Source organism: Capra hircus, chromosome 1 (assembly GCF_001704415.2).
Source record: "Capra hircus breed San Clemente chromosome 1, ASM170441v1, whole genome shotgun sequence".
In the NCBI taxonomy this organism is placed as follows: Eukaryota; Metazoa; Chordata; class Mammalia; order Artiodactyla; family Bovidae; genus Capra; species Capra hircus.
Genome location: NC_030808.1, coordinates 150,202,018 through 150,217,286, shown reverse-complemented (window position 1 = coordinate 150,217,286; position 15,269 = coordinate 150,202,018).

Sequence of the window (15,269 nt, the reverse complement as noted above, 5' to 3'; positions counted from 1 at the left end):
GTTGTGTTTAAAGCTACTAGATACTCCATATTTCCAAAATAACCTTTAATCTCAATGATAATTGTTTAGAAGTTACCTTTGAAGTCTCTTGCTCAGTAGCAAAATCCTCATTAGGAAAGCAGCCATTCAAACCTTTGAGGAAAAAAAAATGGCTAAGCAGATACATAAGAATTGATACATACCAGTAAATTAAACCACTTTCCTTTGTCAACAAATGTGGAAGAGATTTAGGAAACATGTTAAAATTTCAAAGACAAAAGTATTAGAATAAATTGTGTGGTAGAGGATATTAGCAGTATATCAGATGAAAGCATAAATGTTTCCAATACTTCAGCTTAAGTATTTTCCAGATTCTATTCCAGTAAGGAGATGTTTCAATACCTTCATTTATGTATTTGCTACATTCTATTCCAGTAAGGAGATGAATAATAAACGGCATCTTTTTAAGAGCCACCAGTTAAAAATTTATTGGAGACTACATCTTCATAAGAGTAATTTGTGAAATAGAAATGCTTGATGGAAAAACAGCATGATGGAACCCCCGATGGAGAGGCTTCTTTGATTGGAATTTTTTAAAAAGCCTTTTCCTCATGAAGATTATAGAAATAGCCCGACATGTGAAATTCACGTAGTGCATCCTTCAAAAGCATCCTTCAAAAGCTACAGCAAATGTTGTTGCATTTATAAACGTAAACCTTGTACGTTTGTCATTAATCACTTCATCACAAATTACCACACACATATTGGTTTAAACCAGTCCACAGTCATGATCCCATAGCTTCTGGAGTCAGGAGTTCGGGCTTAGCTGACTCATGGCTTAGCTGGGTCTGCTGCAGCAGGATTTCTCTCAAGGCTACAGTCAAGGAGAAGGCCAGGGCTGGGGTCTCATTTGAGGCCCAACTGGGGAAGGACCTGTGGTCAGCAGGATTCAGTAATTCACTGGCTGCAAGACTGAGGGCCTCAGAAACTTGCTTGTTGTCGGCTGGGGGCTGCCTTCACTTCCTGGCAGCAAGGGCCTCTCCAGTACTAGCTTAATTCATTAAAACCAGCTAGAGATGAATTAAGTACTAGCTTAATTCATTAAAACCAGCTAGAGATGAAGAGTCAGTCAAGACAGTCACTAGCTGGTCAGAAGTTATAGTCTTGTGTGATATAATGATAGACAAGACAGCTCATCACCGTTGCCATATTCTACTGGTTAGAAGCAAGCCACAGGCCCCAACCACACTCAAGGGCAGGAGGTTTACAGGGCAGTGTGTACCAGAAGGTCTGATCACAGGATCCACCTTAGAGTGTGCCTGATACAACCTGTAACAGGCAGTATTAATAAAATCTATGCAATACTTTATAATAAGTCAGAAGTGACCAGGAAAATTGTCCATTAGGAGAGAGTTTCATTGGATGTTTAATGATAAAATACTTAAGAGGGTTGTCAAAAATTAAAAATAAAAAAAACAGTATGCTTTCTTTGTGCAATGACAAATGTTCCAGAAATATAAGTGACAAAGTTACACTACCTGGAAGATGTTTTGAAAAGTTAACATTCCCTTTGAAAAGAGAGGTGACGCTTTAATGACAATTAAGAAATGACTTCAAACAAACACAAGGAGGAGAAACTGGAAGACAAGTTAATTATCTGCAAAGTGTAAAGGACACAGGATGAAGGCATCTAGGAGGGAATGATACTTCTCTGGTTTTAACTCTATGTGTACTTTGACTTCCAGAGACATGTAAAAGTTCAATATTTTACCCACTTTTAAATTTTCATACAATTTTTTAAAGGTTATACTCCATTTACACTTATTGCAAAATATTGGCTCTATTCTCCGTGTTGTGCAACACATCCTTGCATATCCGACAATACAGCTTACACCAGTCTTACCCTCCCCCACCTCTATCCCGCCCTTCCCCCTTCTCACCACTAATAACCACTAGTTTGACCTCTGCACCTGTGAGTCTGCTTCTTTTTTGTATATCCACTAATTCATTACATTTTTTAGATTCCATATGTAAGTGATATCATACAGAATTTGTCTTCCTCTGTCTGATTCATTTCACTAAGCACAATGCCCTCCAAGTCCATCCATGTTACTTCAAAGGGCAAAATGTTATTCTTTCTTATGGCTGAGTAGTATTCCATTGTATGTGTGTCTATATATGTACAGACACATATTTTATTATACATATGAAGTGAAGTGAAGTGAAGTCGCTCAGTCGTGTCCGACTCTTTGCGACCCCATGGACAGTAGCCTACCAGGTTCCGCCATTCGTGAGATTTTCCAGACAAGAATCCTGGAGTGGGCTGCCATTTCCTTCTCCAGGGGATCTGCCCAACCCAGGGACTGAACCTGGCTCTCCTGCATTGCAGACAGACGCTTTACCGTCTGAGCCACGAGGGAAGTCCATAATATTATATATGCTACATGCTTATCCATTCATCTGTGGGTGGATGCTTAGATTCATGGCCTGCTAATTGGAAACAATGCTGTTATGAACACAAGGGTATATAGAACTTTTTGAACTAGGATTGTGGGTTTGTTTGTTTTTTTTCAAAGATATACCCAGGAGTTGAATTTTGGGGTCATGTGGTAGTTCTGTTTTTACTTTTTTGAGAAAACTCCATACTATTTTCAACAGTGGTTACACCAATGTCCATTCCCACCAACACTGGACAAAGGTTCCCTTTTCTCCACATCCTAACACTTGTTATTTGTGTGCTTTTTGATGACAGCCATTCTGACAGGGATGAGGTGATATCTCACTGTGGTTTTGATTTGCATTTCCCTGATGAATAGCAAACTTGAGCATCTTTTCCTGTGCCTGGTGGCCACTGTATTTCCTCTTTGAAAAAATGTCTATTCAGTTCTTCTGCCCATGTTTTAAATCAGGTGGGTTTTTTTTTTTTTTTTGGTGTTGAGTTGTATATATCTTGTTATATATGCTGAATATTAAGCCTTTATTAAATCAGTAAGCATGAGAAGCAGGAAATAAAATTTAAAACAGAATATAAACTGAATTTTTAAAAAAGAAAAGAAGCCCTCTATCCCCATTCCCATGAGCACTACAAAGCAACAAAATATCTACCACTTTCAACAAACAAATTCTGAAAAGAACTTTTGTTGCTTGGGGTTTGCATTTGATTATGTTTTGAGAGGGATAGAAGAGAAAATTCCTTTCCAAATACACTTTGGTGGTAGGGGAAAAAAGGAAAAGAAAGAAGGAGAGGGGAGGGATAAAGGAAAGAAGGAAGCAAAAAAACTACTTATAGACAGCATTTTTAAAATGGGTGTTTACTAACATTGCTCAATGCAATGAAAATGCATCACCTATAAAAGCTCTAATATCTGCAGAGAGAATGAAATTGCAAATATTTTAAATGAAGAAGTTTAATGAGTTTTAATTCATTTGTTAACTTTAAATATATGTGTTATTGTTTAGTTGCGAAGGTGTATCTGACTCCTTGCAGCCCCATGGATTGCAGGATGGCAGGCTACTCTGTCCTCCACTATCTCCCGGAGTTTGCTCAAATTCTTGTCCACTGAGTCAGTGATACTACCTAACCATCTCATCCTCTGTTGCCCCCTTCTCCTTTTGCCTTCAATCTTTCCCAGTGTCACAGTCCTTTTCAGTGAGTCGGCTCTTCGCATCAGGTGGCCAAAGTGATATTGGAGCTTCAGCTTCAACATCAGTCCTTCCAATGAATATGTTTATTTCCATCAGATTTGATGGGTTTAATCGCCTTTCAGTCCAAAGGAGTCTCAAGAGCCTTCTCCAGCACTGCAAATCAAAGGCATTAATTCTTTGGTGCTCAGCCTTCATGGTCCAACTATCACATCCAAACAAGACTACTGGAAAAAGCATAGCTTTGTTTATATGGACCTTTGTCAGCAAAGTGATGTCTCTGCTTTTTATTACACTATTTATCCTTGTCTTAGCTTTTCTTCCAAGAAGCAAGCATCTTTTAATTCCTGCAGTCACCGTCTGCAGTGATTTTGGAGCCCAAGAAAATAAAATCTGTCATTGCTTCCACTTGTCACCCTCTATTTCCCATGAAGTGATGCTTATTTAATTTAGATTTTAGGTATGATTTTGGAGGAGAAAGGTGTTTCTCTCTCTTTCTCTCTCTGTCCGTCTCTGATACCTAGGAAAGAAGGATAAAGAATAAGAGAGAGAAGAGAAAGAGAGAAGAAAAGACAGAGGAGGGAGAGAGAAAGACACACACAGAGACACACAAACTGGTTATCAGTATGTATATTAGTAGTTGAACATCAACTTGACCTGTAGGTGCATTTGCTCTTTTGGTTGAAGCGGCAAGGGTGGAGGTAGATTGTGGGAGGCTATCCCAAACCCCCCTGCAGGTGTCCAAATGTCAGCGTTATTAATGAGACTTATGTGGGATAGGAATAATCTGTGCCCATCAGTCCCTCATAGCTCAGTTGCTAAAGAATCCACCTGCAATGCAGGAGACCCTGGTTCGATTTCTGGATTGGGAAAATCCCCTGAAGAAGCGATAGGCTACCCACTCCAGTATTCTTGGGCTTCCCTTGTGGCTCAGCTGGTAAAGAATCCACCTGTAATGTGGGAGACCTGGGTTCGATCCCTGGGTTGCGAAGATCCCCTGGAGAAGGGAAAGACTACCCAGTCCCATATTCTGGCCTGGAGAATCCCATGGACTGGATAGTTCCCGGGGTGGCAAAGAGTCAGACTCGACTGAGCAGGTTTCACTTTCACCCTCAACCCCCTGGCAACGCAAGGGTCTTGAAACAGGAAGCAAATTTGCTCTCAAGGTTTATGTGAATTTATTTTCAACTCCACTTGAGTTTTAATGTATTTTCCATGCTGAATTACTTCTAGTTCATACTATGCTATGATTTGTCCTCTTAATAATGAAAAAGTGAGTTGGCTAAAGATCATTTGTAGCTAAATTAATTGGGAGGGCAGAACCAGACGGCGCAAATCTCCAGATGCATTTTCTCATACTCACAGAACAATCAGAACTGCTTAATTAAGCATTGAGAAGAGCTCTATTAGCGACCAGTAGCTGAATGTGCCATTCCTGGACTGACCTGCCTTCCATCCATCCGCCGCCTGGATGCCTCCTTTCATAGGAACCCCGTGAGCACGGCTCATTAACTTGTCTACTGCTTCTTGAAAATGTGTTTATGCTTTTACTATTTGTATGCCCTTGAATTAATGATTTTATACATTTTGTGTGAAATAGTACTATTCAGGTGAACAAATTTTCTTTTTTTCAAAGGGCCTTGCTCTTTCAGACGTTGGTTCTCTTACTGCATCATAGCTGCTCTTAAACTGTATTCTCGGGAAGACGGCTCTGTGTGCATGCGTACTCCGCATTCCGCAGCAGTGGGTTACCAGATAACGCTGTTATTTTTTAAATTGAAGTATAGCTGATTTACAATATTGGTTTAGTTTCATATGTACAACATAGTGATTCAATATGCTTATTGATTGTGCTCCATTTAAAGTTATTACAAAATAATGTCTCATTTCCATGTGCTGTGCAATATATCCTTGTTATTTATTTGATATATGGTAATTTGTGTCTCTTAATCCCTTACCCCTATCTCCCACTTCCTTCTTCTCCCTGGAAAATGATAGTTCTCTATATCTGTGAGTCTGTTTCTATCTTGTTACACACATCTATTTTTTAGATTTCACATATAAGTGATAACAGAGTATTTGTCTTTGTCTGACTTATTTCAGTAAACTTAACACTCTCTAGGTTCATCCACAATGTTGCAAAGGGCAGAACTCCATTCATTTTATGGCTGAGTAATACTCATGTATAAATATGAATATACCACATTTTCTTTATCCAGTTACCTGTTGATGGGTGCTTAGGATGCTCCTGTATCTTGACTATTGTAAAGAATGCTGCTAAAAACTTCAGGGTGCACATGTGTTTTCAAATTTGTGCTTTTATTTTCTTCAGGCACATGCACAGCAGTGGAACTGCTGGATAATATCCTAGTTCTACTTTCAGTTTTCTGAGGAAACTCCATATGGATTTTCTGTAACAGCTGCACCAATTAGGAATCCCATCAACAGTGTACTAGGGCTCCCTTTTCTGCACATCCTTGCCAACATTTGTAATTTATAGACATTTTGATGATAGCCATTTTGACAGATGTGAGGTGAAGTCTCACTGTGGTTGTGATTTGCAATTCTCTTATGATTAACCATGTAGAGCATCTTCTTTTCATGTGCCTGTTGGCCACGTGTGGATCTTCTTTTGGAAAATGTCTGTTTGGCTATTGTGTTAATTTTTTAAATCGGGTTCTTTTTTTTTTAATATTGAGTATCAGCTTTTTGATATGAGCTTTTTTGACATTGAGTATGAAAAATAGATCTATACAAAAAAAGATCTTCATGGCACAGATAACCACGATGGTGTGATCACTCACCCAGAGCCAGACATCTGGAGTCTAAAGTCAAGTGGGCCTTAGGAAGCATCACTAAGAACAAAGCTAGTGGAGGTGATGCAATTTCAGTTGAGCTATTTCAAGTCATAAAAGATGATGCTGTGAAAGTGTTGCACTCAATATGCCAGGAAAACTCAGCAGTGGCCACAGGACTGGAAAAGGTCAGTCTTCATTCCAATGCCAAAGAAAGGCAATGCCAAAAAATGTTCAAACTACCGCACAATTGCACTTATCTCACACACTAACAAAGTAATGCTCAAAATTCTTCAAGTGTGGCTTCAACAGTAGGTGAACTGAGAAGTTCCCGATGTTCAAGCTGGATTTAGACAAGGCAGAGGAACCAGAAATCAAATTGCCAACATCCATTGGATCATCAAAAAAGCAAGAGAGTTCCAGAAAAACATCTACTTCTGCTTCATTGACTACACAAAAGCCTTTTTGTGGATCACAACAAACTGTGGAAAATTCTTCCACAGAGAGACGGGAACAACAGACCACCTGACCTGCCTCCTGAGAAACCTGTGTGCAGGTCAAGAAGCAACAGTTAGAACTGGACATGGAACAACAGGCTGGTTCTAAATAGGGGAAGGAGGACGTTAAGGCTGTATACTGTCACCCTGCTTATTTAACTTATATGCAGAGTACATCATGTGAAATTTGAGGCTGGATGAAGCACAAGCTGGAATATTTCCAGGAGAAATATCAATAACCTCAGATATGCATATAATACCACCCTTATGGCAGAAAGAAAAGAGGAACTGAAGAGCCTCTTGTTGAAAGTGAAAGAGAACAGAGAAAAAGCTGGCTTAAAACTCAACATTCAAAAAGCTAAGCTTATGGCATTTGGTCACATCTCTTCATAGCACTGACAGACTTTATTGTCTTGGGTTCCAAAATCACTGCAGATGGTGACTGCAGCCATGACATTAAAAGGTGCTTGCTCTTTGGAAGAAAAGCTATGACCAACCTAGACAGCATATTAAAAAGCAGAGACATTACTTTGCCAACAAAGGTCTGTCTAGTCAAGCTATGGTTTTTCCAGTAGTCATGTATGGATGTGAGAGTTGGACTGTAAAGAAAGCTGAGTGCCGAAGAACTGATGCTTTTTCACTATGGTGTTGGAGAACACTCTTGAGAGTCCCTTGGACTGCAAGGAGATCCAACCAATCCATCCTAAAGGAAATCAGTCCCAAATATTCATTGGAAGGACTGATGTTGAAGCTGAAACTGCTATACTTTGGCCACGTGATGTGAAGGACCAACTCCTTGGAAAAGACCCTGATGCTGGGAAAGATTAAAGGCAGGAGGAGAAGGGGGTGACAGAGGATGAGATGGTTGGATGGCATCAGCAACTCGATGGACATGACTTTGAGCAAGCTTTGGGAGTCGGTGATGGACAGGGAGGCCCAGAGTATTACAGGCCATGGGGCTGCAGAGTCAGACATGACTTAGCGACTGAACTGAATGAGCTCTTTATGCGTTTTGGATCTTGATGTCTTATTGGTAACACCAATAGTTTCTTGCATTCAGAAGGTTGTCTTTTTATTTTGTGGGTGGTTTTCTTTGCTACGCAAAAGCTTTGAAGTTTAATTAGGTCCGATTTTTCATTTTTGCTTTTATTTCTTTTGCTTTAGGAAGATACAAAAAATTATTGGTAAGACAAATGTCAAAAGGTGTTCCGCCTATGATCTCTTCTAGGAGTTTTATGGTTTCTGGTCTTACATTTAGGCCTTTAATCCATTTTGAATTTATTGCCATATATAATGTGAGAAAATATTCCAATATCATTTTTTTACAAGTAGCTGTAATGTGTACATATGTGTGTGCGTGTGTATACATACAATGGAATATCACTCAGCCATAAGATATATATATGTGTGTGTGTGTGTGTGTATGTGTGTGTATATATATATATATATATATATATATACATACATATGACTTCCCTGGTGGCACTAGTGGTAAAGAACCCTCCTGTTAATGGGGGAGACATAAGAAATGAGGTTTGATTTCTGGTTTGGGAAGACCCCATGAAGAAGGAAATGGTAACCCACCTTAGAATTCTTGCCTGGAGAATCCCATGGACAGAGGAGCCTAGTGGGCTACAGTCCATAGGGTCACAAAGAGGCAGACACAACTGAAGCCACTTAGCACGTATGTATATCACTTTTGCTTACTTATTCATCTGTGGATGAGCACTTAGATTGCATTCAAATCTTGGCTATTATAAATAAAGCTGCCATGAACCTTGGGATGCATGTATCTTTTTGAGTTAGTATTTCTGTTTTGTTCAGATATATACCCAGGAGTGGCTTCCCTTTGGCTCAGCAGGTAAAGAATCTGCCTGCAATGCAGGAGACATTGGAGACATGAGTTCGATCCTTGGGTCAGGAAAATCTTCTAGATAAGGTAGGTGGCAACCCATTCTAGTATTCTTGCCCAAAAAACTCTGTGAACAGAGGAGTCTGACTGGCCACAGTCCAGATGGTCACAGAGAGTCAGACACAGCTGAGTGACTAACCACACACACATATATATATACACTCTTTTTTTATTCTTTTCCCATATAATCATTACAGAGTATTGAGAAGAGTTCTTGGTACTATATAGGAGATACTTATTAGTTATCTACTCTATATATAGTAGTGTGTATACTTTGGCCACCTGATGCGAAGAACTGACTCATTGGAAAAGATCCTGATGCTGGGAAAGATTGAAGGCGGGAGGAAAAGGGACGACAGAGGATGAGATGGTTGGATAGCATCACCAACTCAATGGACATGAGTTTGAACAAGCTCAAGAAGATAGTGAAGGACAAGGAAGCCTGGGGTGCTGCAGTCCACGGGGTCCCAAAGAGTCAGACATGACTTAGCAACTGAACGACAACAAGTGTGTATATGTCAATCCCAATCTCCCGATTTAATTAATCCCCCACCTTGCTTTCTCACCTGGTACCATAAGTTTGTCTTCCGTGGGGGTTTTGATGGAAGAAAGCTTCCAGGAGGTTTCACATGGCACGAAGATAAAGATATGGCTCCTGAAAAGCAATACTAAGAATAGCAAACACTTTTTCCAGTTTGGGTCTACCATGAAGCTGATGCTAAAACAGGATTAGCCAGGAGTATGCAAGAGATGTATTAGGGGAAAGAATAGGAAAAGGGGGAGATGTAACATAGAAACCAGGCTGCAAGTCTGACACTACGGAAGGAGAGCAGGAAAGAAGAAGGAGTGAATCAGGAGGAGTCTGGGGCTGTAGCACAGTTCGAAACGTTTTGGCCAGGCCCATGGGGGCTTGCCTATCTTACTCGGTAAGGGTGCCTCACCTCCTGGGACCTGCCTGCAGGAAGCACGGCTTCAGCGTGATCTCCCGGCAGCGGGAGATCTCACCAGTGTATTTCCATGGCGGACATTTACGGTAGTAAGCATTTATATGATGCTTCCTCCACACTAGGCTATTAACCTCAATCTTTACAACGGCCCTGAGACACAGGCGCTAGTGTTAGGCTCATTTTACAGGTGATTATATAACAGAGAATATAAATGGACTCTTCCTTGCTCATTATAGAGTTTATTTTAATTTTGTTCTAATGTTGTTTCTTAATCCTAAAGTTCTTTTCTTTATCATTATTATTTTGTTTCATTTGTCACTTTCCAATGCTCTTTTTAAGATGCTTTTTTTTTTTTTTCCCTAAATCAGTCTTATCCAGTAGAACTTTTGGAATAAAGGAAAATTTCCGTATCTGTATTTCTCCAGGCAGTAGATGCTGGCCACATGTGGCTACCAAGTAGTTGAAATATGGCAGCTTTTAGGTGAGTTGAAAATTCAGAATCTGATTTGCTAACACCTCAAGGGTAAATACAGTCTTCCCAGGGAGTGTCTCCCGGCTCAGCTGGTAAAGAATCCGCCTGCAATGTGGGAGACCTGGGTTCGATCCTTGGGTTGGGAAGATCCCCTGGAGGAGGGAAAGGCTACCCACTCCGGTATTCTGTCCTGGAGAATCCCATGGGCTGTAGAGTCCATGAGGTCACAAAGAGTCAGACGCAGCTGAGTGACTATCACTTTCACTTTCAGGGAGTGTAGTGGTAAAGAATCTGCCTGCCAATGAGAGAGGCATGGGTTTGATCCCTGGGTCAGAAAGATCTCCTAGAGAGGGGCATGGCAATCCACTCCAGCATTCTTGCCTGGAGAATCCCATGGACAGAGGAGCCTGGTGGGCTACAGTCCACGGGGTCACAAAGAGTCAGACAGGACTGAAGCCACGTAGCAGGCAGGCACGCACACACGCACGCACACAAGATGTGTGCATCTCCCAGGTGTGAACTCACAATGGTCAGACTCGGAAGAGTGAAGTACAAAACCGCAGGGACATTTTAATTTATAACAGAAAACATCACCATGTGGTAAGCGAAGCTTCTTGAGTTAACACACTCAGCACAGTCCTTCCCTACAGCTAAGCTCGGTCACCCAGTCGTGTCTGACTCTGCAACCCCACGGACTGTAGCCTGTCAGGCTCCTCTGTTTATGGGATTTCCAGGCAAGAATAATAGGCTAGGTTGCCATTTCCTACTCCAGGGGACAGGGAAACCTAGTGTGCTGCAGTCCATGGGTTGCAAAAAGTTGGACACGACTGAGCAACTGAACAATAACACTCTAGGGGATCTTCCTGATCTAGGGATCGAACCCCATGTCTCCTGCATTTGCAGGTGGGTTCTTTACCACTGAGCCGCTTGGGAAGCCCTGCACTGCCAAGCAACTGACCAGGAATTAAACAATTAAATAGAGTTTATGAAACCAAATCCTACCTCTATACTCCAGCCCTGAATCAATCCTTGGATACAGAGTTCTGGATGAAATAGAAAGGAATTGCTTTCCTGCTTTGGCAGGTGAAGGGGGCCACGGTGGGCTAATGTCCTCAGAACTGTGTGTCCTGACCTGGGGGAGTTGTGAGGGTCAGGGGTCAGCTTGGGGACATTCTCCTGATTGGTGGGTGGGGAGGTAAGTGGCAGTCAGCATCATCAACCTTCAGGTTCCAACGGGTCTGGGGTCTCCCTGCTTACGGGTAGTATATGTCTCCCACCTGGTGGGGGTTTCTGTATCTGCAAAACAGCACAGATATTGATCTGTGTATCCCTTGAGGGGTCAGGAGACTCTACCCCAGGTCTGAACGATCGTTTCCCTTGACTATTCCTCCCCTTTTCTCCGTATCCCCTCCCTTCCCTAATTAACCACTGGTTGAACTTGTCTTTTAGAACTCAGGGAATGAAGCCCATCTCCTGTAATTAAGAAAGTGGGGCGGGAGGGGGAGCACAGAAAGGCCTTTTGTACCCCGGAGCCCCAGGGTCCTGCTCAGCATCACTGACACAAATTTACATTAAGAAATGTAAAAGATCAAAAAAGGATAGCCATTCCTCCAAAGAGAACATGCAGACGTGCTCAGTCATGTTCGACTCTTTGTGAACCCATGGACTGTGCAGCCCCTTAGGGTTCTCTGTCTGTGGAATTTTCCAGGCAAGAATACTGGAGAGGGTTGCCATTTCCTTCTCTAAGGGATCTTCCTGACCCAAGGATCAAACCCGCGCCTCCTGCGTCTCTTGCTTTAGCAGGAGGGTTCTCTACCACCGAGCCCACGGCCAATAAGCACATGAAAAGGTGCTCAGTGTCCCTAATTGTTAGGGAAACCAAAATAAAAACCACAATGAGATACTACTTCACATATAGTAAGATGGCTATTACCAAAATAAATCAATATACAAATAAATGAAAACTAACAAGTATTGGTGAGCATTAGACAAATTGGTATCCTTCTGTGCTAGTGGTGAGAATGTAAAATGATGTCGATGTTGTAAGACATTTTGGTGGTTGATCAGAAGTTAAATGTAAAATAATCATATCACCCAGCCATCCTAAGTGTATCCCCAAGTGAACTGGAAGCACCGACTCAAACAGAAGACACCAGCGCTCTTACAGCAATGTTCACAACTGCTGGTGGAAATAGCCCAAATGCCATCAACAGACGAGTGAATTAACGAAATCCAATTTATACATACAACACAGTAGTATTCAGCCTTAAGAAGGAAGTTCTGATACATGCTCCGAAAAGGATAAACACTGAGAACGTTATCCTAAGTGAAAGAACTCAGAGATGAAAAGATATGTATTGCATCTTCTTCCTGCTTACCTGGGATATCTAGAAGAGGCAAGTGGCTTCCCTGGTGGCTCAGACGGTAAAGAATCCACCTGCGATGGGGGAGACCTGGGTTCGATCCCTGGGTTGGGAAGATCCCCTGGAGGAGTACAGGGCAACCCACTCCAGGATTCTTGCCTGGAGAATCCCCGTGGACAGAGGAGCCTGGAGGGCTACAGTCTAGGGTGTCACAAAGAGTTGGACACAGCTGAGCGACTAAGCACAGCACAAAGAAACAGAAGGAGAGTAGTGGTTACCTGAGGCTGAGAGGCGAGGGAGTGGGAGTCAGTGCTTGATGGGTACAGAGTTCCTATTTGAGAAGAGGAAGATGCTCTGGAGACGGATGTTGGTGATGGTAGCACAACGATGGATCCTTACTGCCCCTTAAAAAATAATGTTGAAGCGTCAGTCACTGAGTCGCATCCAGCTCTTTGCAACCCCGTGGACTGCAGCCCACCAGGCTCCTCTGTCCATGGGATTCTCCAGGCAAGAATGCTGGAGTGGGTTGCCATGCCCTTCTCCAGGGGATCATTCTGACCCAGGGATCAAACCCACGTCTTTTGTGTCTCCTGCATTTTACAGATGGATTCTTTACTGCTGAGCCACCAGGAAAGCTCCCAGCCAGCAGATCAGTCTATCTCTTTAAAAGGATTTATCTCTCTGCTTTGATCTGTTTATTGCTTGCTTCATTAATTATAATTCCTTGTTCGGGGAGCAGAGGATGAGTTTCTACAAACTCTTTTAAGAGCAGGAACAACAAGAATCTGTTGCCCTCATGATGCTATTCTAAGGAATTAGAGCCACCTGCAACTTTGCCTCTGTGGGAGAAGAAAAAAAAAAGCCAAAGAAATCATTTGAAGAGCTTTGCCTATCACATAATTGATAAAGGACTATACGAAAAATAAGGACAGAATTATTGCCATTAATAAATAAAGATAAAACAACAGGGACAGACCTAATTTGCTCAGTCCTGCTCCATCCATCTTTCAGATCACTTACGCATATGATGCTAATGGTTTAAGCATTATTCTTGCCACTGGGCACAGACTATTACACAGACCCCGAGGAAGGAAGAGCTTGAATAGGAGAAAGTTCTTGTATTTGGGGAAAAAAATGTATTTTCTTCTCAGGATTCTGCATAGATTGATAAAACCTAGAGTAAGCTCCAGAGCTGTGATTTTTTTTTTTAAACCAGAAGGCAAATGTGGTATCATTTACAGCAGAAGGATGTACATACTTTCATGTATATTGTCATTTCTACTTAAAATGACACTTTCCCATACTTGTACAACCAGTAGTGCCAAAGTATAATCTGCGGTTTGAACTTCTAGAAAAATCTTTAGATTTCCTGTGTATGCTGATTAATTTTTTATATACTATGAGGATGAAGTGTGAAGTTACATCCTCAACTAACTCTTTATATTAGTTGAAAGACTTGACTGAGCTATTAGTGTACTTTCTCGAGTATAATGAAAAGAGTTTTATTCTGAATTAAGATCACCGGTGATGACTGCAAGTCATTGCAGGGGACGGAAGTTTTTTTGGTGATTTATCATTTCACACTCTTTCAAGCTTTGTAGCCTCTGTTCATTAACAGTTTCATGTGATGAGAAAGCCAGGGACATGACTCTGCACATAACTGTTGATGTTCTTGACACAAAGCTCTTAGAGAGCTCAAATCCTTCCTGAATACAAGTGGGGTATTTATAGCTGTAACCTCTGCTAGGGATTTTAATGACATTTGACAGAACAGCGGTCCTCTGTACCTAGGAGGGATTGGCTCCAGGACCCCACAGATACCAATATCCAAGAATGCTCAAGTGCATTATACAAAACGGCATATTGTTTGCCTATAACCTACATTCTCCCATATACTTCAAGTCATCTCAGATTGCTTATAATATCTAATACAGTATAAATGCTGTGTAAATAATTACCTTTTCATACTGTCCATGGGGTTCTCCAGGCAAGAATACTGGAGTGAATTGTTGATGCTTTCAAACTGTGGCGTTGGAGAAGACTCTTGAGAGTCACTTAGACAGCAAGGAGAGCAAACCAGTCAATCCTAAAGGAAGTCAACCCTGAATATTCGTTAGAAGGACGGATGCTAAAGCTGAAGCTCCAATACTTTGGCCACCTGATATGAAGAGCTGACTCACTGGAAAAGACTGGATGCTGGGAAAGATTGAAGGCAGGAGGAGAAGGATGCGACAGAGGACGAGAGGGTTGGATGGCATCTCCAACTCAATGGACCTGAGTTTGAGCAAGCTCTGGGAGATAGTGCAGGACAGAGGGGCTTGGTGTGCTGCAGTCCATAGGGTCTCAAAGAGGCAGACACGACTTAGCGACTGAACAGCAGCAAATAGTGCCAGGACACAGCAATTTCAAGTTCTGCTTTTTGGAATCTTCTGGAGCTCTTTTTCTTAAATATCTCTGATACAAATTTGGTTGACTCCACAGATGTGAAACCAGAAGATATGAAGGGCCAACTGTATAATGATCAAGATCACAACTAGACACCTAAGATGTCTGGCTCCTAACCTGCCCTTCACCCCTCCACCAACGGGTTCCCCAAAGAAGATCTTCATCCAAGAACAACAGCAGGTGAAAGTCAGAGTATCATGTTATTAACAGCTGCTGA